This window comes from Camelus bactrianus, chromosome 28 (assembly GCF_048773025.1).
Source record: "Camelus bactrianus isolate YW-2024 breed Bactrian camel chromosome 28, ASM4877302v1, whole genome shotgun sequence".
Lineage (NCBI taxonomy): Eukaryota > Metazoa > Chordata > Mammalia > Artiodactyla > Camelidae > Camelus > Camelus bactrianus.
The window spans coordinates 12,210,802-12,234,448 of NC_133566.1; the positions used below are offsets into that span (position 1 = coordinate 12,210,802).

The window sequence follows — 23,647 nt, forward strand, 5'->3', positions numbered from 1 at the left end:
TCTTATGACTTAACAGCATTCACAATAAAGGGAGAGACAAAGTCACAACTGTAGGATCTGATCAAGAATAATCTACACTCAGGCTGCTCCAGGAGTCGTCCACGGACAACCTGGTTGACTAGTTGTCCAGTTCATGGGGAGCAGGGACAGAAAGAAAGTTGAGAGTGAGGGTCCAGAGGCCTGCACAGCAATGGGCTCTGAGTCACATGTGACACGGCACATGCTAGTCTGGGACAGGAGGCCTCAGCAGGACAGCCGTCCCTGAACCAATGGAAACTTTTTAAAATTTTATTTATTTTGGGGGGAGACAATAATTAGGTTTTTATTTATTTACCTTTAATGGAGGTACTGGGGATTGAACCCAGGACCTTGTACATGCCAGGCACATGTTCTACCACTGAGCTATACCCTCCCGCCTCAGGAACCAATGGAAAGTTTTAAAATGTGTCTTTCACAGCAAGTGATTTGAGAAGCACTGATCACTGATGAGTGTCCCTTCATGTGCTCCTCTGGGTTGGCGGCCTTGCCTTCTTCTGACGGGGGTCCCCCAGCAATGGCTGAGTCTCGGACGGGTCACTCCTGCTGGGAGTCTGTGCACGGTGCCAGCTGCCCCGTCTGCCCTCTGGCAGGCTGACTCCAGGCTGGCCAAGAAAATGGCATGACCCAGAACTGGGGGCGCCCCCTGGGGCAGCATTGATAAATTGGAGATGAGAGACGAGAGAGCTGGCAGGTTAAGCCTCCGGCGCGCTCTCCCCGGGCAGAGGCCGGCTCGTCGGCAGGTGAAGCAGCTCCGCAGGGCCCCGCTCACACCCTCCTGGGGCCTCCCTCCTCCCGCTTCCCGGCCCCTGTCCTTCACGCCAGCTTCCCAGGGACCGTACACGCAACAAGGTGTTCGCATAAAAGCCTTTGCCTCGGGCCCTGTTTCTGGAGCACCTGGGCCAGGACGTGAACCGTGAGAAATGAGCTTGTGAAATGCTCCCCCGGGGCTTTTGACCCGTGGTCCTCGCAGAAGCACTGTTTGTGAGACTGTTAGAAACGCAAACCCCGGGTCCCACTTGGGAGGTGGTTACGTCAGAAGCACGGGGGAGGGGGCCCTGCAACCTGTTTCAACAAGCCTTACAGATGACGCTCTCACACGCGAGTTTGAGAACCGCTGCTTTTAACTGGCAGTGAGAACGGGGACTTCCTTTTTCAAGTGTCCGTGTGCTGGAACCTTCGCGCCAGGATGGGCCGTTTCTTCGGTGATATTTATGCTGCTCACGTGACAATATTACAATGGTATCGAGCCTAGTAGCTAAAACAGAACATTTCTGCCAAGTACCAGCTCAACTGAGAAAAGAAACGCTGCGTGTCAGATCCGCCGTGAGGTCCCTGGTTTTAACGCCCATTTCCTTTGTCTTGCGTCTTCGTAACTTAGACCAACACAGAGAACCCCCCAGATCAGGGCTCCTGCCTTTTTCGATTGGGACCATCCTTCTGTTGTGTAATTTATTTATTTCACTTCTGATGTCATCCTTCCTGCTTGCTGCCCTCTAAGACAGCTGTGTGAAATTATAACCACTCTGTTTTAAAGGAAGCACATTGAAACTAATTTTTAGACTTTCACAACCCTCCAGGCAACCCACAGAACCCACCTGGGCCGCTGACAACATCAGGATGTGGAACCTCCGCTCTGGTCAGTGCTCTGGGTGCAAGTTAGACTCTCCTGGGGAGAATGTAAAACATACTCATGCGTTGCCCCTGCTCCAAAGAAACTGATTCAGTTGGTCTAGGGGTGGGACTAGGTTCGGTCTATTTCAGAAGCCCTGAGGTGGCATTCTTCTGCAGCCAGGGCTGAGAAACTCTCTGAGCCCAACTCTGGCACTCAGTGTGCTTCCCACTTACTCTTTCACCACCTGAGCCCTGGGGCAAACACACAATTTCAAGTGTGTCTGCCTTTCAAAGGCAGTTTGAAGGACAACCACCACCACTAACACCTCGCAACCATCCTGAAGACGTCTTCTAGTAAAACTACATTCTGAAGTTGCAATCAAAGGGCAAATCAAAGTCCACTTAAAATGACTCCCAAACTGCACCTCCAGTGAATATATGGCTTTAGGTTTCATTAAAAATGATTTGCAATCTTCTCATGGAATTGTTGCTGCTTCTGGTGTTCCCTGCTCCATGCTGTGGTCATAGCAAACTTGGTCTCCAACAATCCCAGCCCAAGGACTGCAGCCCGGAGCTCTCCAAGGTAGATGGCCTGGGGTGGGGGGGGGGTGGCGGTGGAGGGTCTGCACGCTAGCCCAGAACACAATCTGTTCGCCCCATGCAGTCCCTGGGTGCGCCTTCAGGGGGCCGGGGCCCTGCTCCCAGGAAGGCTTTGAAAACATAGGCACTCCTGAGCCAGCACCCCACATTCCATAACTCAGCCTCCAGGCTTATCCTGTGGGTTGGTTGTGCTGAAATTTTTCTGTTTGATTCTCACCTTCTAGTCCCTTAGTGAAAATTCCATTATCTCTACAGCTGTGTGTCAAGACAAGACATGAATTTTGTGCAACAATAGAAGGACACCATACTTGTTTTCTAGGTAGCCTTAGGCAAAACCATTTTAGCTCACTGTCCTCACTTATTATATAAAGACTTAAACTTCAAGTAGAAAGAGGGGAATTACTTTAGGGTGGGAAATATCTGAAAAATGGAATTAAGTCACTATAGCATAGCAGAAAGTTTATAATGATATATTGAAAAAAAAATCCTGGACAAAAAAAAAAGGTACAGATTTGCCACTAAAATATTACTTGCAATTTATCATTTCTAGATAAATTCATAAAGTGAAAGAAAACCAGGAAGGTGCTTGCGTAAGCCTTGAAATTGATTTCAGAAGCATCGGCGCTCACTACAAAAGAACTTCACAGTTTAATTAGGATGGCTCAAATCCAGCGTCTATATTTAGGATAAGCTGGAAATTACAGTGTAGAAATGAGAATCATCCAGCAACAGTCTAAATGAAGGGGGGAAAAATCCATGGAAAAAACACCACAGCTTTTCTCAGCTAACCATAAAATTTCCTAACTTCTGATTTTCAGTGGACACCAATAGAATGACCTCTAAGGATTTTACCTGTTCAAGTTGAGGAATGCATTTTTATTAAAATCCCTAAATATGAACCTTTAAATCTGCACCTACACTTCTTGCCTACGTTCTTTTTAATACCTGTATGATCTGCTTAAGCACAGATAAATTTGACATTGAGCTTAGAACATATCAAAGGAATCTCATTAAAATCCTGAATGTATATAAACATATTTCATACCACTAGCACTTTGGCTTCTTTTTTGTAAGTGGTTGGCAGAGTCATCGCACTGTTCTAGCATTAATTCCTTAAATAGTCCTGTTTTCTTCTCATATTGGTATATCATTAAATAAATCAGTTCAAACCCAAGATGTGACAGAAAGAACCATATGATTATTATTATTTTTTTTACTTCAGGAAATGTTTTAAATGATATTGTACAAGTTATATTGTCTTAACATCTGATAATTTATTAGAGGAGCACATGGTTATTTATGACCATAATTATGGTTTTTGGATGTCAAATGAGGGTGTTTTTCTTCTTCCTCTTTCTCTTCTTTACTGTGACCTGGGTCTGGGTTTATATATGCTTGTCAGTAATTTCCCTAAAAGCAGTCTAAATGCTCTAAATAATGTACTCAAAATTGTTCGGAAAATAAGTCGCTTCAGCAAGCTGACCTCAGCAGCAAAGACGCTCTAATGCACCGTGACTGCACAGCCAGAAAGACAGAGGGAAATTAGAGTCTCGGGAGGAGAGTCTGAAATTCTTTCAAATTAAAGTTACTTGTCTTGGCTGAAGGTTTAATTTTAAATTACAAGGAAGGAAATACTCCAGGTAAAACAGCTCTCAGCCAATTGTAACTAACAAATCAACTGCAGACACCCAGTGAGAGGCTGGGTGCACACTGGTCACATACTGGTGAATTCCCTTCTCCTCATTTATTCACTTTGCAATAGTTCACACACTGCCCTTCTCCGCCATTCAGATGCCAGGTATCTCCTTCAGCGCGATCATTCAAATGTTTAAATGGCCTAAATTTCACCGAACTCCAACTCTGAAGACCCAGTGTAATTAAAATGAGTTTGCTTGCTGGCGTGTTAATGTAAACTGGCGGCAACCACTCGACGGGTTAGCTCGTGTGATCGTGTGATCCTCCTCATGTCACTTAGGGACAGGGGGTCACAGTCTACAGATGAGAAAACTGAGGCTCAGTGCTTCAGTCCGTAATCTGGGGCCAGAGCCTTCATGTAGCACCCGTGTCCGCCCAGAGCTGTGCCTGCCACTGTTCTGGGTCTCCGATGAAGCAACTTTGGAAAGATGTAGCTGCCCCGCCCAGGAGGTGCCAGGTATCAGGATGAAAGAATGAGCACTACTCGCAGCCCTGAGGCTGTCTGGTAACTGAAGGTGAAACCAAGAAAGTCGACGGTTGTCTTTTTTGGGGTGGGGGGCAGAAAGGGGGAGTAGGGTAAGGGGGTCGTGGCTGAAACAAACACCCTGGGGTGCCAGTATTTTCTATCAAATTCTACCCTGAATGTCTTACTGCTTATGTTAACTCAAATTAAAAACCTTCAGGACCCAACCAAAAAAACGTCCTCACACTTTGGAACTAACTAATCTGGAGGGAAAGGGTGGTTTCTACAAGGCAGACAAGCCAGGCTGGTCAGATCTGGTCAGCCGCCCTCATCACAGGCACAGGAGCTGAGGGGGCCCCAAGGAGAGGGTTTCTGGATTAGATTAGCTGCCAGCTGGCTTGAAGCTCCTCATTCCACTCGTGTACATGCTGCTATGATGGGTGGGCGCCAGAAAAATGCAGACTATCAAGGCGAAGGCAGGGCAAGGTCATTCACAAGGTGGGGACTCATCCAAGGAGCCCCCGGGTGGCCCTTCCTGGGAGAGACTGGTTAAGATTAAAACAAAACCTCTGAGGCTTGCCTGCTAATGATCAGAATCTGATCAAGTCTCAGATCTACCACCAGTTCACAGCCGAACGGCACTGGAGGAGAGTCAATCCCCCAAGTCCAGTGCCCTGAATCTTCAGGACAAATGACCCATTTCTTCAATGCATTAATGGCAGGAAGAAAGAATGAAAGGAGCTGGCAGAAAGGCAGGGAGGAGGGGGCGCCACTGTGAAGACGCCTTAGAGACGACCAGGAAAACACGCTGGGTGTGCACAACTCCTTCGGATCCTGACTCCAACAAACCCACTGTGAGAAGACCTTATGGGGCCAACCGGGGGCAGCTGGGTATAGCTTGGATATCAGATGATATTAAGGAATCATTACTGATTTTGCTGACGATAGTATGGAGGTTTATTTGTAAAAGAGGGGCAGTGTAGCTAATAGACAGATAGTATCCACTGGTGAAATAGTACAGTATCGAGGATTTGTTTTAAAATATTCCAGGAAAAAAGCAGAGCTTGGAGCCAACGAAAGGAGACTGGGAGAATGCGGATGCCTGTGGAATCCAGGAAATGAACACATGGGGGCGTATTATGCTGTTCTTTATACTTGTGTGTTTGAAAATAACTTCAATAAAAAGTTTGTTTCCACAATGTGCTAACTTACAGGGGAGATTATTGATAATTCTGAGTTAAACACACATGTATTTTTTTTTATCTACCCTGCGGCACATTTTCTTGAGCTCACCACCTCCCCTTCACCCACACAGATACAAGATTTTACCACATCGGTTACTTTTCCACGTCATGTGTGCAGTTGTAAATACTACACATCAAATCCTGCAAAAGAAAGTTGGCTTTGGAAACAACTTTATTAAGCAAAGAAACTATGATTCCACTTTAAAAGTACAAAAATATTAGGGATCCTTTTTATCTTCTCTGGCTAAAGGCTTTTTCCAAAGCTAAAGGATATACATTACCCTGCTCATTCAGTTCTACAGTATGGATTTGAAAACAAGCATATGAAATGAGTTCTCTTTTGAAAAATCTCACTCCTTGAACACATCTCAATGCATTTCTCCCGGACTTGGGGGGTGGAAATCTAACCACTTGTAATAACAATATAACATAGTATCTGGACTCAATGTCAAATTAACCCTTTGTCTTCAAATTCCATTTTGTATCCAACTTTTTTGTTGTTGTGCCCTCACAGTAAAGCCTCGTTTATACGTCCAAGAAATAGAACAAATCAGAGCATTCTCATGAAAGTGGGTGCCAGGCAGCTTTGACCCTCTGGTTTGAATCTCGTAAGAATAAGGACAAGGATACAGCACAACCATTGGTTGACAAAGGGTTCGAGAGACGAGGGACAGGAAAATTTTCCAAACAGGCAAAGATAACAACTATATTTTTTACCCTGAATTTTTTAAATTTCACTTAAAAATTAGCTACCAAAAAAAAATTTCACTTTGAAAACGTTTCTTGGTTTTGGAGATTTGCTTTATTTTGCTTGGAGGCGGCCGGGGTGGGATCTAAGCAAACGTATCAGATATCACCAGTACAACAGTAACCTTCCCTGTTAATAATGCACTTCATGTTTCTGAATAAAGAAGATCACTTCCGGTGATTAAAAGATGCTAAAGAAGAATCATTGGATATATTTCAGTTTTCCCTGAATTGCCATTTCCCTCAGTTCAAGAGAGGGTCCCGGTGTTGCTTCAGGCTTTCAGGAAAGTCTCTGTCTCTGATGGTGAACTTCCCAGAGAGACTTGCGAGCTCTCCTACTAGTCGGTCCCTTGTCTGAGTGTGAAGCTGATCCAGCGTCAGCAGAGGGCAGGGCTCCGCACACAGCCTGGGTGCAAGTCCTTTACCAACTTGCTGAGCAGAGCAGTTTATTTCTTCTCCCGGTTTCCTGGGTTTTAATGGGCATAAGCCATGCCACTGTTGTGAGAATCCAGGTGCCTCCACACCATCAAAGTGCTCAGGGGAGAACTCAGGGCAGAGCACCCACCCCGCTCACCCACCGGGCTCGGCCCACGTGCTCGTGCTCCGGGGACACTGAGCCTCTGCCTCCACCTGCCCGCCACCTGCCTTGGATGACCGCCGTGAGGGTTACGCGGGAACATCCATCGGACACAACATCACTCAGTCACGCTCCCTGGGCACCAGTGCTGCCTCCCTAGGACCAGCCCACTAGCGGCTCCCGAGGGCCTGGGACACTGACTGGAGCAGAGAACAGGAGCGACGTGGGACGGCAGCCCTCAGGCTCCCCAGGGAGCACCGTGTTGGGACATCCCCTTCCGCAGCCACACCTGCTCTGCTCCCAGAACTTCAGCAGCCTTCCTACCTGGGCTCCAGCCACTGCCTTTCTCCTCCTCAGGGAGGAGGTGTCACCTTCCATCACGTGAGCAGGGCAGTTGTAGCCAAGAGCGACTCTGGGGTCTCAGAAGGACAGAGACAAGGTCACTGACAGCAGCAGCAGGAAGGGTGTAAGTGACTGGACCCATGACAGTGCCACAGGAACAGGGAACCATAGTCCCATCACCCTGCAACCCCCCAGCCCTGCCACGGCCAGATTGCCCGGCCAGATCGGAGCAGAGAGCCTCAGCCTGAGATGTTGGCAGGGCCAGGCGGGCCCACACAGAAGACAATTTAGGAAGGAAAAGACACTGGGGCCAAGGCCGTGGTGGCCTGGCTTCAGCCTGGGGGGACCGGCCCATCTCCCAGTCAGGAGTACGCAAACCAGGCCTCCCGCCTGGACGCAATTAGCTGTGGGCCGGCTCCGGGAATCCGTATGTAAACGCACCATAATGCAACCTTAGATATTTTCCAAAGCCATCATTTCGTTTTTTAAAAAACCTCATTCAGGGATAGAAATATCTGAGACAAGTGGCCTCTGCTGACCGCCAGGTCACCACACAGGTTCCTGGTCAGCAACCACGATCCATTAATCACCCTGACAGGAGCAATTACAAAGCGGACAAGCTGCGGAGGGGACGTTGGGTTTCCCGGCTGCACGTGGACTGACGAGGGAATGGAGACTTGAAAGCATCTTTGGAAAAACAAACACTATAATCCCCAGCTTCCCTTAATTATGAGTGTAAGGAGCTGTGCATTTCCTCCGTTCATTCAATAAATGTTTATAAGACGTGACACAGTAGGGGAGACACACGGAACCCATAAGCGCTGGGAATAAAAGTAGCAGAGAAACGTTTACGCGTTTGAGAGGAAAACGTCTTACAACAAATTCAAGACTTGTTCCCCGCTTCCAAGTGTGGTCTTACAGCTAATAGCGAAGGTGCGTTATTTACAAGGGAAAAGACGAACGCAGTCCTCGCCCAGATGTGCTGACTGCTCAGTGAAGGGTTTAGACCAGCGGTGGCGGTGGCAGAGGAGCCTGGAGGAGCGAGGCATCCTTCAGGAAGGGCTGGACAGAAAGGCTTCGAGAGACTTGAGTAATGGGGAGGCGAGGAGATTACGTGGAGAAAAGGGTGAAACTTACTCGGAGAATTGCTTGGTTTTAGAGGGGAAATTTCTCAGGAAACTGTGAGAAATAACATAACTGGAACTATATCATGAACAGATTAAATCTCTGATATGTTATCAGGTTATACTCTGTCATTTGCTAATAAGAGAGGGTGACTGTGGGTGACTCGAATATAAAGGGAAAAAAGACTACTGACTGGGGGATGTGGGGATGACTGGGGGGTCAGGGTGCCCAGGCGGGCAGAGCCTGGCTGCATCCTGGAGCCTCGGCATCAAGAGTTCTTGGGTGGGGTGGGTGTTGCCATTCATGGGACTCGGTGTCCGTGCCTTCAGATGCCAACGACTCTCCATTTCCAATTTCTTATTCCTTGGCAACAGCATCTTTCTGCAAATACTGGACCAGAAGCCTGCACTCTGCATTGACTTCTACGGCCAAGGGGCAGTGCCAGCCACCCTTCTAGGTTATCAGGGCCATCCCTGGAGAAGGGGGATGGTGGGATGCAGGCAGCCGCCCAGAGGTGTCTATTGTAAGAAAATGCTTACTGGGTACCAGGCACTCTGCTATGTGAGGACATCCCCTGACCAGGACGCTAAGTCCATTCTCCATGAAGAGGGAAATCAGGAAGATGCGAAGCAGGGAAGGCTTTCAGGAGAGCGTTCTGGGAGTGAAGTGCCCTTTGGAGTCAAAGGTAGAACTGACTAGGGGTCAGAGGTGTATGCGACAATGGCTCCACCAAGATCTGGAGTGATGGCAAAGCCACTCCCTCTTGGCCCCTACACCTGGCAGTTCTGATGACACGGATCTCGGGTGGGGCCTGGAGATGGGGTTGGGAAGGGGCTCCCAGCACGCTCAGGAGCCCCCGTGATGGGAGACAGACTAGTAATACAAGTAATCCTGCCAACAAGCAATGTGTAAAACAGCAGCAGACAAAGGAGACGGTACAGCCCTTGAGAAGGACAGTGCCGGTTCGGGGAGATGGAAGGTAGTGGCAAAGGAGAAGTTGAAATGATCCCAACAATTCGAGACCAGGGAAAGGGGGCAGGACCATCCCAACGGAGTAAGGAGAGCAGACAGGACCTTGGACCACGCAGAGCGTGATCCTCGCGTCCGAGCGGGACATCTGAGCAGAGACGGTCAGTGGGCAGCGGGGCTCAGATGAGAGAAGCAGGTTATCTTCCCAGAGGTTATAATTTATACATGGGTAGTAATGTATGAACAGAATCCATTCAAAATGAAATTAAAATATTAAGATAATAATGAAATCTAAACAGTATTTCAGCGATGCATCTGGATTCAGATTTAACTAACCATACGAGGTGTTCTCATGAATATTATTTTATTTAACCTTCGCAATTACCCTGTCATGGAACTGAGCCTCAAAGCTCTAAATTATGTAAATTGTCCAAAGTAGAACACACGCGCGGTGGAGAAGGAAGAATCTGAGCCCAGAGTTTTACACTTCTGAGGTCTTTCCATGACATCAAGTTAGCGCTCCCTATTGAAAAACAAATGAAACCCCCATCCAGACAGCCTGCAAATAGGACAAACATTTACATCATCATCGACATTGTGAAATGTAGAAATCTATCTTTTTAATCTTTTTAATGTCTGTATGGATGCTTGCATTTCTAAAAACTTGAATATCCAGGTGAAAGAAAGGGACCAAGATGGCAGTGTCTGCGGATTCCGGCACGGGGGGAGCAGAGGGAGTGTTTCTAATTCCTCTAGGTCGTCACCACGCCATTCCCTGAGTGCAGTTAGGGCTCAAGGTCTCTGATTTGCGGCTCAGCCGGCTAACATGCAACTTCTTTTCTTCTCCCTATTTTAACAATTCCACAGTGACACCTGCTGGGAGGAGAGCACTGCTCAGCCCCGTCCACGCAGGTGACCTCCCGAGAGGCCAGCCGGGCGTCCCCCCCGACCTCGTCCTGGCAGCTGCTCCTGCGGCAGGGAGCGGGGAGCTCTCCAGGACAACTCTCATCCAGATTCCGGTGCCCCCGGACATCCCAGAGCAGCAAGACCCCAGGGACTGGCAAGTGAAGAGGGGGACACGCTGCCATTTCCGTGCCGCTGTGCGACTGCCCAGCTCGCTCTCCTGCTCTGCCAGGAGCCACCGGTTCCCTCCAACACAGCCCTCCCACGACACCTCCCGCTCGTGTCTCCAGGGGTCTCTGTGATACTGTACTTAATAAAAAGTAAAACTGGAAAAAATGTCCCCAGCATAACTGAGAAGATGACTTTTGCGGAAAGAGCCAAAATGTTTTAGAAACAAATGGCGGACAACAGAATTGTTGCACTTTTCACTGGGCAGGACAGTAATTTATGTAACGTATTTTTAACTGGGAGAAGTGATGGAGGAGACCACTTAAATATAATGCGGACTGAAGGTTGTCAGTTATGCAGTTCATGCAGCGGCAGACCTGGAAAACGTCATGAGAAGTGAGGGATGACCAGCAGAGAGCGCGCACAGTCAGAGCCCTCGTTTGGGTTCTGACTCCCCCTGGCGCCGCAAGTTTCCTCCTTTCTGGGAATATTTTGCTTTCTGTGAAAGAAATCGGAATTTTACATTGTCCGTCAAATGTTATTTTTTTTAATCACCTTTCTTCGCTTTTGTTTTTCTCCCTCAGGCCTCTGTTTTGGCCTTTCCACGATGTTGAGAAGCCCCCTTCTCTCTGTGCCTGAATGGCACTCTCCCGACCCAGAAATACACTCACATCCATCGTGGTTCCTGCCCCATTTCAGGTAGACAGGCCCCCTGGAGCACAGTGGAGCATTCGCCAAATCCGGCTCCCCTCCACAGAAGAGTTTTGCTAGAATAAACAGTCTTTAATTTCTCCCTGGAATGTGAGCTGGGTACACTGAGGCCACGACAATCAGGAAAATGCAGCGCCTCAAGTTGCCACCACACTTCATACCTAGACACACACCTCCCCCAGCAGTTGTCCGAGGATAGAGCTCTCTATCCCATGCCGTCCTTTTCCTTGGCCCCATCCCCACCCCTACCCCCAATACCCTTAGAGATGCACCTTTTGGAAAGTTCCGAGGTTCTGACCGAAGGATTTCTTTATAGATGAAGCGAGCCCTCTGGTGGCGATTTTGCAAGTTACAGCCTCTATTTAAGAGTTTGAGGATGTGGATTCAGTTCCTTCTTCCTCCTGAAGATGCACCGAGGGCTAGTTCCCACAGGGAATTGATGTAATTCCACTCCCTGTTACTTCGTTTCCCCCAACAATTCCACATTCCCTTCCCCAGTTTGCAGCATCTCTAAGAATCTTTTCTTTGTCCATTGTCATCTGTGCAACTCATCCTCACGGGGCAGCTGGGACACTCTGTCCCCGGGATCTTCTCTGTGGCAGAGCTGCTGGCCTCCTGACATCACGAGTCACGTGCTGAGAATAATAACACCACACCGGTGAGCTGTCAGCCGGATTAGCAAACACTTGTCTCCGAGCAGCCTGGCCAGGACCTACAGCAGCAGCGCATTTGAGTTTCAAGGTGTTTCAACATCTACCCCCAGAAGTCACACCGACTGCCATGTCGGTCATATCCAGCACCTACACTTCTGCTTTTATGGTGCTCCAAACAAACCGAAAGGACACACTCTGACCATTTAGGACAGGATGCCAGGTATGATGGGAAGTCGCTAAAAGTGAAGAAATCAGAAAACCCTGCTAGGCCGGCTGTTGCAAATTGTTCTGTCTCCTTCTATTCCAAGCATTTAAGTCAACAGAGCAAATCCACGCAGCCTCCTAAACAGCTCTGACGTTCTCTTTGGCATCGTAGTCTGTCAGAAAATGGCATGTATTTAGCACCACTGTTTACGCCATATGAAACAAACATAATTACAAAGGCAAAAGGAAAACTGGTGACCAAAGTGCTCATGGTCCAACGAAGAAGAGAGCAAAACAGGAGAAAACCAGCTGAGAAGCTGCTGATCAGAAACATTAGACACAAGCACAATCGCTGCTCGGTGCTCGGAGATGCATGGAGTTCCCAGCAAGGAGGACTGTGGTCCCCTCAGGCGGAATCCAGGACTGGGTTCGCGCACCTCGAAGGGGACAAGCCATCCTTGACATCTCTCTCCCCATCACTTCTCACGTCTTCGATGCATCTAAACCCACCCCTCAGTGCCCTTCCTGTGCCCTTGGCCTGGCTGAGCTCCCAAGGGCTCTCTGCCTGAACAGCTGTGAGACTCCGTGGGCTCAAGTTCTCTGAGTCAGTTCACTCCAGGCCCTGGCATCATCCATTCTCCACGAAGCCTCATTTCTATAACACACCCCAGACTGCATCCCTGCTGCAAACGTCATCGGTGACCCCCTTGGCCTTTGCAACAGTTTCCAAAGTGTGCTCAGGATTTTGATGCTTTGGGATGCTACCGCTGACAAGTGAGAAGGGGCCTCCATTCAGGAAACCACAAGAGACCTGGTGAATTACCAGTGGGGGTGCTGGGAGAGAAAAGGACAGAACCTGGACTCCTTTGGAAAGCCTTCCCCGACCACCTGCACCTGAATGAAGCCCTCCGTCCCCTGCACATCCTAACACGTCATACACACGTACCGCGTAGCCTTGTGCTTTGCAGCCGGTGAACAGAGGCGCCCTTGAGAGGAGGACCGTGTCCAGGGTGTGTGTGGCGCACTCTACCACGTGCAGGTGTGGGATGAAGAGGAAAGCAACACCTTTCTGAATCCACAAAGTTAGGCTCTCAGTTCAAACTCCAGCTTTCTGTCAAAAGTGACAACCGAGAGTCATGGTTTTCTGTTTTGAAATGTAAGCCTCGTGAATCTCACTCAAACGAGGGTAACAGGCACACGGCACCATTTATGGAGGTGGAATTGGCTAATTAGCTTTATCAGATAAGAGGGAATAAGACTTCATAAACTGGTACATGCTCATCTGAAAATACTATTACTTCTTGTCAAGACCGCCTGCACCGCGAAGGTGCTTGTAGCCTGTGAGTAGAAAGCACGGGAGAGCGGCTGGAGCCAGGTCCTGCCCGGTTGAGTGCGGCTCGCTCCGCGGCCCCACACAGCTCATCGCTGCCCCCCTGCTCCCTCCAGGCTCCATTTCTGCCCTGTGAACCCCGTTTCACAAGCGGGTCTGGTGGCGCCGCCAAGGCAGCACCACACGGCTCCAGAGCCTGACACAACCTGCCGCCAGCACCGCTGCACAAACAGACCCCCAAAGCCTGCGCTGGGCTCTTTCGCTCTAAGTCTGCCGTTTAGCGAGTTCTCATGTTTTCAAGAACAGACCCTCCGGCCTACCAACAGCAGCAAACCTTTCTGCAGGAAAGCGGTAGGAGTTAGTCAAGGCTTGACAGTTTGTGCCTTCCTGTGCTCCAATTCAAGTTAAAAACAAATGATTTTTCTTATCTGAATGAGCAACTTTATAATTCTTGACATTTTTGGAATTACAGCCCCCTAAATTGGAAAAAAAAAAAAAAAGGAAATCCACCAATGTCACCTTCTTATGTCTACCATTTGTTTTTAAAATTGAATTGGGTTGGAACTAATGTCCTAAGAATTCTCTATCATGTATGAAAAAATTAGAAACACTGCGGGGTGTCACAGAGCTGGGAATGGAAACTACCTAAGAAAGCAGTCAGCGTCGGAGGGAGGCCCCGCAGGAACGCACGGCTCTCCCCGCGCCTGGGGTCTGCGCACGGGGCACGGAGCATATTTCAAGCAGATCGCAAGACGTTGTGAAGTTTATGTGTTGCCCTTAAGAGAGGTCTTCCATCTCTGATCTGAGCATTAAATTAAATGAAATACATTCAAAATAAGCACTGGGTTTGAAAGGCTTGAAACAGCCGAGATGCATCAGGATGTCTCAGTATGAAGCACGTGTTGTACTGGAGGCAGGTCAGGACAGGACTGATGGCAGAGAAGCTGGGAGTGGCCCAGAGGGCAGGGCAGACAAGGACCGAGCCTCATCGGGTCTCACTCTAAACAGCAGGGACTTCCAGGGAGCCCGTTAGAGACCTGGGGTCGCCATCCTCGTGAGGGGCGGCCAGGGGGGCTGAGGAGGAGCAGACCACTGGCACTGTCTCTAGATGGGGTACCCCCAGGGCACACCCCAAACACGTGGCTTTGTGCTCGCTGGTTATGGATCCTGGGCAAGTCATGCGGCCTCTCTAAGCGTCCTTTTACATCTCTGTAAGGTGGAAAGACAAAATCATAGCCCTTACTTCACAGGAGTTTTGTAAGAACTAAATGAGATCCTTATTTCCAGGGCTTGGTCCAGTGTCTGGGACACAGCAAGGCCTCAAAGCTTAAACACCGGTGCACACCTGTTAGTGTGGCCAGAAGCCCAGAGCACTGACAGTAACAAATTCCGGAGAGGATCAGGGCCACGGGAATTCTCCTTCGTGGCTGGTGGGTATGCAAAGTGCAACGGCCACTGTGGAGGACCCTTCGGCTGTTTCTACAAAACTAAACCGTGCGATCCAGCCATCACACTCCTTGGCACTGACCCAAAGGAGTTGAAAACTGACGTCCACAAAAACCTGCACATTTATAGCAGTTTTATTCGTAATTGCCAAAACCTGGAGGTAACCAAGGTGTCCTTCGGTAGGTAAATAGATAAAAAAAAAAAAAAGAAGAAGAAAACAAAAAACACTGTGGTACATTCACACAATACAATATTCAGTGCTAAAATGAAATGAGCTATCAAGCCACGGAAAGACAGAGAGGAAGCTGAAATGGGTATTACTAAGGGGAAGAAGCCCATCTGAAACGGCTGCACGCTGTCTAACTCCGAGGATACGACCTCCTGGAAGAGGCAAAGCTATGGAGACAGCAGGAAGGGCAGTGGCTGCCAGGAGCTCAGGGGAGAGGGGGAGGGGGAGGATGCTTAGGGAGTGACACTGCCTGTCTGATACGATACTGGGGGACACACGTCATTACCCGTGAGCCCAAACCCAAAGAATGTACAACGCTAGGAGTGAACCCTGGTGTGGATTACTGGGGTGATAACGACATGTCACTGTAGGTCCATCAGTTGCAGCAAGAGTGCCATGCCAGTGGGGGACGCTGACAAGGCTGTTTGGGGGGTGGGGGGAGTACACGGGAAAGTTCCGTACCTCCTGCTTAATATTGCTGGGGGCCTAAACCGTCCTGAAAAAAATAAAGTCTATTAAAAATGTTGGCCGTGGTTATTGTTATCTAAACTCCCTTCTGGCTTTAGACTCTGACATTGCATGTGGCCAAACTACATTTGTTGAACGAAGTTCATGTTTAGCAAGAATGTGTGTTATTCTGGCCCCTGGCGGTGAACGTGCAGAGAGGCCACGACTCCCACTCCTGCCTTCAGCACTCCCACAGCGCCCCCCCATGGTGCTGGTTCTTGAGCTATTGCGAGCGCCGAGCCTCCCCCACCCGACCCCACCCCCCACAAGGACTTTGTGTGCAGCAGATTACTATCATTACCTTTAATTTCCAAAGGAGGAAACACACACAATGGTCCTCATCCAGGCGGTGTTGTTTGAGCATAAATAACACCTCAGGTGAAACAGATGAGGCACAATTTGCATCTTGGCATTAAATTAGAAGTAAACCCCAGGAATATTTTATTCCTGAAATCACAGCCACCATGTGGAAACACCAGAGTGACTGACTAACGTTCTTCGGCTTTCATAACAACTTGGCAGTAAATTCAGAGACTGAGCCACCTGCTTGCAGGCTGGACCGGTCTGGACCCGCGGCCGCCCCAGCCCCTCCGCTGGGGTGTACTGAGCTTCGGGGCAGTTCAGGGGACTAGGTACCAGGGACCCTGGGTCCCCTCACTGACACCGCAACACCACCGCCCGATAACCTTGGCAAGTCCTTGAACTTTTCTCAGCATCAGCGCTTCAGTTTTTGGTTTCTTGGTTTGTTTTTGTTTTTCGATTTGTGGAGTGAAGATAACACTCTGATTTCTCTATCTCACAGGGTTAAGGAGAAAAAAAAGATAAAGATGACACATGCAGATGAAAAGGACAGCTCCGCGGGTGGCAGCTGGATCAGGCTTCTTTCTCCAGGTAGGTTTTTGTGTGATGCTCCTCGGTGGATAATCCCTCAGCCTGATGAGAGTTAAGACCAAGGCAAGGGGGCATCAGGACTGACTCACTGATGGCTGCAAACGGCCACAGTGCTAGCAGAGATGTATTTAGACCGATATACACCATGCTGGTCACAAATCACAGAGCACTGAAATTAAAAATACAAAGTCCAACCAATGACTCAAAACATCTGAATACTCAATGCACATATGTGCAGCTTAAACGGCATGTCTTCTAAACTAATACTTAACACAAGGTTAGCTAATTCCCTTTGCTAACTCAGGCCCCATTCACAGAAATGGAATATATTATACGTCACTGGCTTTAGCAGACCCCACCCCGATAAAGATGACATCACCGGAGTGGGATGTATTCCTATCCTGCACCTCATGAGGTGCATATCATCTCTGTGATATTCTTTTCCCAAATCCATGGCTCCAATTCGTGGAAACCAATCAGACAAAACCAAAATGAGAGACCCCTGACAAGGTGGTTGACTAGTACTCCAGTGCTCTTCAAAAGTGTCAAGGTCATGAACGGCAAGGGAGGACTGAGGGAAGGTCACAGACTGGAGGAGGGTATGAAGACACTGCGACTAAACGCACTGCAGGATCCTGCGTCTGATCCGGGAACAGAGAAGGACATGGGAGGAAAGACCAGTGAGATCCAACAAGGTGTGTGGTCCTTGTTGGTGGTGTTGGGCCACAGGTAATTTTCCGAAAGTTGTAGTTTCCCCATACTATCGTTGCAACTGCCCTGTAAGTTCAAATTTATTTAAAAAACAAAAAGTTCTTAAAACAGCATGGTGTTTGATGTTCCAGTCCCTGTGCACAACAATTACAAGGAGACACCAGAGCTGGGACTGCACATGTTGGGGGGAGGGAACCGTATCTACCCTGCTTAGATTGATGCAAATGGTCAAAATGAACACGGTTGTTATTTCTCCAAAAAGTATCTCCGTAATTCGTTTACGCCAGCCTGTGAACAAATGACCTAGAATTAGTTTGGTCAGCTCCCACCAGCCACCCTCTTATTCCCCGACCTGCCACTCCTCCTCCGACCCCGCACCTGCCTGAGAAAGGCAAGCTCCTCCGTGAAATCATCGCCTGTTCCGGTTTTGGTGTTAACAGTCGCAAAGGCACCGGCCCTTTCTCCTTACATTGTCCTCGTGAAAGATGACGTTGGGGGCTCAGAATACTCAAGACCACTGTCATAATTAAGCTCTGGGATGTATTTCAAAGATTCAAGGAAGACCCAGAGAGTCATCCAAGACGGTCTCCCTGCCAGGGCACAATGTCTGTGTGCAATTTGGCAGGGCTCTCATCAGTCTGTGAAAATTCTAAACCATTCAAAAAATTACCACATTGTATAAATTATGATAGAAAGCTTACCTTATTCCTGGGCGATTCTTGGTGGGGGGGGGATATAAGTCATGAATAGTTTCCTAAGAACAATTAATGTCACGTTTAGAATACGTTTTCCCAGGTGAAAATGTGGTGTTTTCCCTTCAGCATGATAGCCTGTGCTTAACTGCTACACAAGAGCTGCCTCCCTGCATCTGATAAAGTAACATTTAGCACTGACCCCGGCTGTCCCTCAAAGGAGATTATATGTGTGGTTTCCCATAGTTCCAACTTCTTCTGGCTTATATTTAAGTGCTGGACTTGAACGCAGTTGTGTACGAGTCTGCCCGTGGCTCAGACATCCCAGCCCCGACGTCAACGCTCCCCAACAGCAAATGCTAGAACGAAACCCTGTGAAGGCTCTCAAAGAATGATACTCAAGTGACTGCACCGCATCAAGTCGGGGGGTGGGGGGGGCCTTCGCAACCAGAACTGGGAGATGACTCTGATGTGCACGTGGTCATACAAATCCAGCAGATGAGGGCAACCACCACTGTGATCGGAAGGAAAGCAGGAAGTACTTTCAGTGGGTAGGTGCTGCAGAGGGATCAAGGAGAACCACTGACACGGAGGGGTGAATTCAGAGACACATCCTTGGAATACGTTTCGATTACGTACAGAGCGGACCTGGCAAAATAAAGGATGCAGGCGGATGAAGTCCAGTGAAAACCGTGACTGCTGTGTCCTCACAACCAGATGTCCATCTGCCACTAGTCCACACTGGGCAAAGGGAAATGGGCATGGAAATGTGAATTATGTCAGTATTTTCCATTTTTCTTGAGTTTTCCCTGCTTGGCACACGCTTCCCACCTTTACACATAGAATACGTAAGAAAATGTAGGTCTGAGTACGATGGGGGAAGGGCGCACTACAGCAGAAACTGTGCCCAGCCTTTCTTTACAGGCGCCCTGGGAGCTGGGCTCGCCTCGTCTGCGGTAAGGCATGGTGGGAATTCACATAAGCAGCACATCCCAAGAGCAGAAGCTCTGAGTTTGGAAAATCTTTTAAGACGACTGCGTGGAAAGTGCATGCAGACAGGCCCCTATTTATAAGCAGTTAGTTGGTTGAAACTAAGACTGCACTTTCCCAAAGCTCCAGTGTTGTAGACAAGAGCTCACTCCCCAAGGCAGCTCACAAAAGCCTTCTTATCAGAGCTGGTATCACGGCCTTGACCGCATCTACACACAGAAGGCTTAGCAGCTAGGTGCTTACAGACCCACTGGGTCACACACCCTCCCCCAGGGCTTCCGGCCGGCAACCCAGCACTTCTGAATTCGGAATCTTGAGTCTTTAGGATAAGAACAGTCATTTGTGTGAAATGGTTGTCCAAAACTGACTGTTCGTTACGTCTGAGCATCATGGTATTAAAAATACTAGGTAAAGTTTCAGACATACAAAGTTAGCAGCAGTAGTAGACATCTACATGACGACGACAGTGAATCGGGGACAGATCAGAAACCGAATATTCTTCGGGAGACACAAACCTCCAGATGGAACTGGCTGAACAATCAATTCGCAATGATACCGTTCTCTTGACTCCCTCGGTGGTCCCTGAGCAAGATGAACAGCTTCCTGCTGCTCTCCAACTGTTACTCTTACGGGGAGAAGGGCACTGCCCTAACGAGGGGACGGCCTCCTAACTTCCTTCCCGGTTTTGGTTTGGCTCTTTGAGTTGCCAAGACCGTGGACGCCCTGAGTCTAGTGTAAATAGGGAAGGGGAGCGTTTGAACAAAACACATGGTGCAGAAAGGGAAAGCCTCACGACAAAGCCAAGAACAGGACACAAAGAAGGCCTGGGCTGCCTGCGTCCTCGAGCTGGAGGCCTGGAGGCCCCAGTGGCCACGGCCGCAAAAGCCTCTGGGGCTCATGACAGCCACCTGGTATTAACGGGACCCTCTACACTCTCCATGTGGGCGGCTTCCTGACCTGCTGGCAAAAATCTCCACGTGCTTTCTAATGTCTCCATCCCCCTAAGCCTTCTGACTGTTCCCATGACAACAGTGGCTTCTGTTGGTACTTCCTCCTCACACCTCTACATGCATCCCCAGTATAAGCTACAGGGAGAGCTGCAGCTGGGGGCACGAGAGAAAGAGGAAGCGGAGACAGGGACGACTCCAACTGCCCAACTTTTGTCCTGGGCTATGGTCATAAGTCATGCCTGGTTGGATAGACTATGGATTGGCGGTCCTGGGGCCGGCTGCCCCATCTTAACAACATCAGCAGTACTGGTTCTGCAGCATCAGCTGGGGACCTGGTCCCTAGAAGGTATAGCAGGAGGCAGTTCTGTGACATTAGAACCTTTTCTTACGAAGTATGCTTCAGCAAAGTGCTCCAAATAAACCAGAAACTCTTCATCCAGCAGTGCTCGGTGTAGGTGGAGGAACCAGCTCTACCTGGTGAGAAACACCCGCTACCCCAGGACCACAGCCCTGCACTACAAGTCTCTTGCTAATTAGCACACATTAAAAGAAAAAGACAGAATCCACAATATTTGCTAACTGCTGCTCCATTCCAACCCTTTAAAGAAAGACTTTTATTTCCCTAAGTGACCATAAAAAGAAGCCACTGAATATCTGTCTAATATAAATGTTCACAGGCTGTTTCTGTTTCTTCTGAGCCATCAGTAAATGTGACCTTGCTCTGGGCTCACGGTAGCTTGCTCCCTCTTCTTCACTCACTCGCTCAGTCATTCATTCATTCACTCAAGTGTTTACTGAGCACCTACTGTGGACACTCGACCGAGGTGGTATCAGCAACACCCCCGAGCTTGGCCATCACTGGGGAGAGCTGAGTACTGTGACCAACAGGTCATCTTGCACCAGAACCAGAAGAGATGTCAAAATCATTACCAGTTTCCCTGATGGCTTTTCTGCAGAGATAACATGTGACAACCTGGGGTATGAGCTGCCTACCCTGTCTGTCAAGTTCTTTCAATAACTCCTTCCATTTCGCAAAAAAAAAAAAAAAAAGAAGGTAATGTCTTTCCTGAGCTCACGACCCACATCAGTCGTGAGGAGAAGCAGCGTCCTCAGCCCTCTTCCCATAAACACGAGCATTTCTGTTAGTCTGTTCCACCAGGGATCGCCTTCTATTCCAGGAGACCTGAGACACGTTGCACACCCTCTGGTCACTCACAGGGTAGGGATCAGATTTCTCCTCCCCGGTGAACAGCTGCACAGAGCCGTACCTCCCCACCGAGTCACATTCCCAAAACATTTGTATTTCCCTAATCCTAAAACCACAGGTCACTGTTACCCAGCGAATGTGGCAGCCATATCTTTTGGGGAGTTGCTTGTTTGTCTTTCTTGAACATTCTGTGAAATATAAATACTGTATGGTAATGAGGGTGAGGCTTAAACCTCTCCTCTGAGGCTCAACACTCAACTGCACTTCCAAACCTCGTCCGGGACTTCTCAGGCAGCAGCAAAGTGGTTTCCTTCAGGAAACCGTCTTCCAGTATCAGTGATGCACAAAGAACTTCAATTCGAAAAGAGCAGAAGAGAGGAAAGCCAAGTGGAGAGCAGCTCATACCGGAGGGCCTGGAAGCTGGGGTTGGGGGGGGGGGGTAGAAATCATTCACAGGTCATTGCAGCCCATTTAGCACTTATCCTTTGCGTTTAGAAGCTCTTAAGCAGATGAAGAAAGGAGGAAAGCTGACGTATCTGATAACACAGTCTATCAGACTGACAACCCAGCTGAAGTTTCTCTCCGGTGAGGGTAACACTCTGTTCCAAAAAGAAATAATGCAAAAGAAAGAAAAGAGAGGATCCTGGAGCTGATGCCTTCACATTTCGTCTCCGAGAAGAGGGCCTGAAGCTGGTTTCTGCTGGGATGGTTGTGCGCCAGCTGGACACGGCGCCTCGCCCTGCCGGGCAGCTGTGTGAGCTGTGCCTTAAGCAGCCGCCCCGACGGCACCGGTGGCTGGCAGCGGGCTGCCGCCGCAGTGAGCACTCTGGTTCAAAGTGGAGCCACGCCAACAGGGGGGCCAGGAGGCCCATGTGTGGGAGAGCCGTTTCTCATTAACCTTCTATGTCTTCCTTTTTATACATATTTAAACGGATTCCCCATTTTAAAAGGGCACTAATTCAATTTGGACTTTTCTCTTTTTTTTCGTTGGCCAAGCATACATGGGAACCCACTTCCGTAACCTCTGAGATACCATCTCCTCTTTGGAGGCTGTTTCCTCCAATGGGGACATACCATGACTGCTGTCCCCGCCCTTTTCCCAAGCTGTGTCTGGCTCTCAAGCTGTCCTGGGCAATCTCACGCAAGCGGAGGCGATGCGATGTAAGATGCTCCTAAGGTGAGTGTAGACATCAGGAAAAAAGAAACGGTTTTCAAAAAATTATATCCATGATCTTTGAAAAGGTAAGATGTCTTAGGTCAGAAATTACAGAGACATGGTAATTCAAAACTAGACTAATAAAATAATAATAGAATAATACACAGCATTTATTAAGCAGTTACTCTGTGGCTGGCATTGTTCTAAACACGAACATTTTTATTGTCCTTGCTTCGTGGATAAGGAGACTGAGGCAGAGGGAAGTTATGTAATTGCTTAAATCACACTGCTAGTAGTGGAACTCAGATTCCAAGCCTGGCGGACTCTCTCTCTCTCTCTCTCTCCTGAGCCTGCTCTCCCAGCTGGAAGGCCTCCACCCCTGCTACCCTAATGGGCGTTGAGGGGGAAATCCATTAAAGGCCAGTCGCAGACTGTAGACTGCAGACTGGACACTGCTGCGGGGCTTTGCCCAGTTAGAGAGTTTGGAAAAGAGCGAAGGCTCAGTGACTGGCCCGAGGCTACCCAGATAGGTTTTCGACCACAGAGCAGGAAGTCCCCTCCAACACAGAGCAACAGCTGCCCGCACTAAAGGCAAGGGAGCCACTTCTGCAAGGCGGTATTCGCTTCCTAAATAGCACGTTTTCAATTTTGCACTCAGGGCGGCATAAGCCATTCATGTGGCTTCAGGCTCCTACACCTCACACAGGATTTTAGGTCACTGATGTCACTGAACGCATCCCAGGGGCCTTGACAACTGCACCATCCCATGTAAGCTTGAAGCCCAAAGACTGCAGCAGAGGAGGTCAGTGGAGGATTTAAAGGTAGCCACTCCCCCCGCCTCTCAGTGCCGGTGCCCACAGTTCCGGGTGGGAAGGACACCGCCAGACAATGTATGGACGGCCAGCGGCCCACGGGAAGCGCCCGGCCCCGGACACAGCCCGCTGTTCATCTCGTCTGGACTTGGATGCAGCGGGAGTCTGGAGAGCACACGTTATTTCTCCAATATGATTTGCAATCATCCACAATTATTTAATTCACAATAACCTGGGGTGGATGGTCCCTGTTACTCTTCCATTTTAAAATATATCCACGTGGAGAACAGCAACGTGGCTCATAAAACAGCGGGCTCCCCAGCCAGACTCCAGCACAGACCAGGCTGATGTGGGTCTGAGCTGTGCCGACTTGGCTGTTATTGAAAAAGCGTAGATAATCTTTGAACTATCTAATGACACAAAAATGCTAAAGCTGTGGTACTAAGTAAAAGTCTAAGTTTACAAAGCATTGCTCTGTAGGACCCTTTTAGTTACCTGTTAGAATTGTTTATGCCGCTTGACTTTAGTGGTAAAATTGTAAGTGAAATTTGTTTCTTTCTGCTCATTTTTATTTTCTGGATTGTCTAATGAATATGTATTACTTTTATAAAGAAAAACAGTTTGGAGAATTAAATGACTTTTTAATGTCTTTTTTTTTCTGTCCTCTTGTGTCTG

General features: G+C 48.7%; 1 non-coding gene across 1 annotated transcript; it reads right to left on the bottom strand.

Annotated features, from left to right (window-relative positions):
• Positions 1 to 340: 340 nt before the first annotated feature.
• On the bottom strand, positions 341 to 413 carry TRNAA-GGC (transfer RNA alanine (anticodon GGC)). Its single transcript has one exon. It is a non-coding gene; the product is annotated as a tRNA-Ala (tRNA).
• Between the last annotated feature and the right edge of the window lie 23,234 nt (positions 414 to 23,647).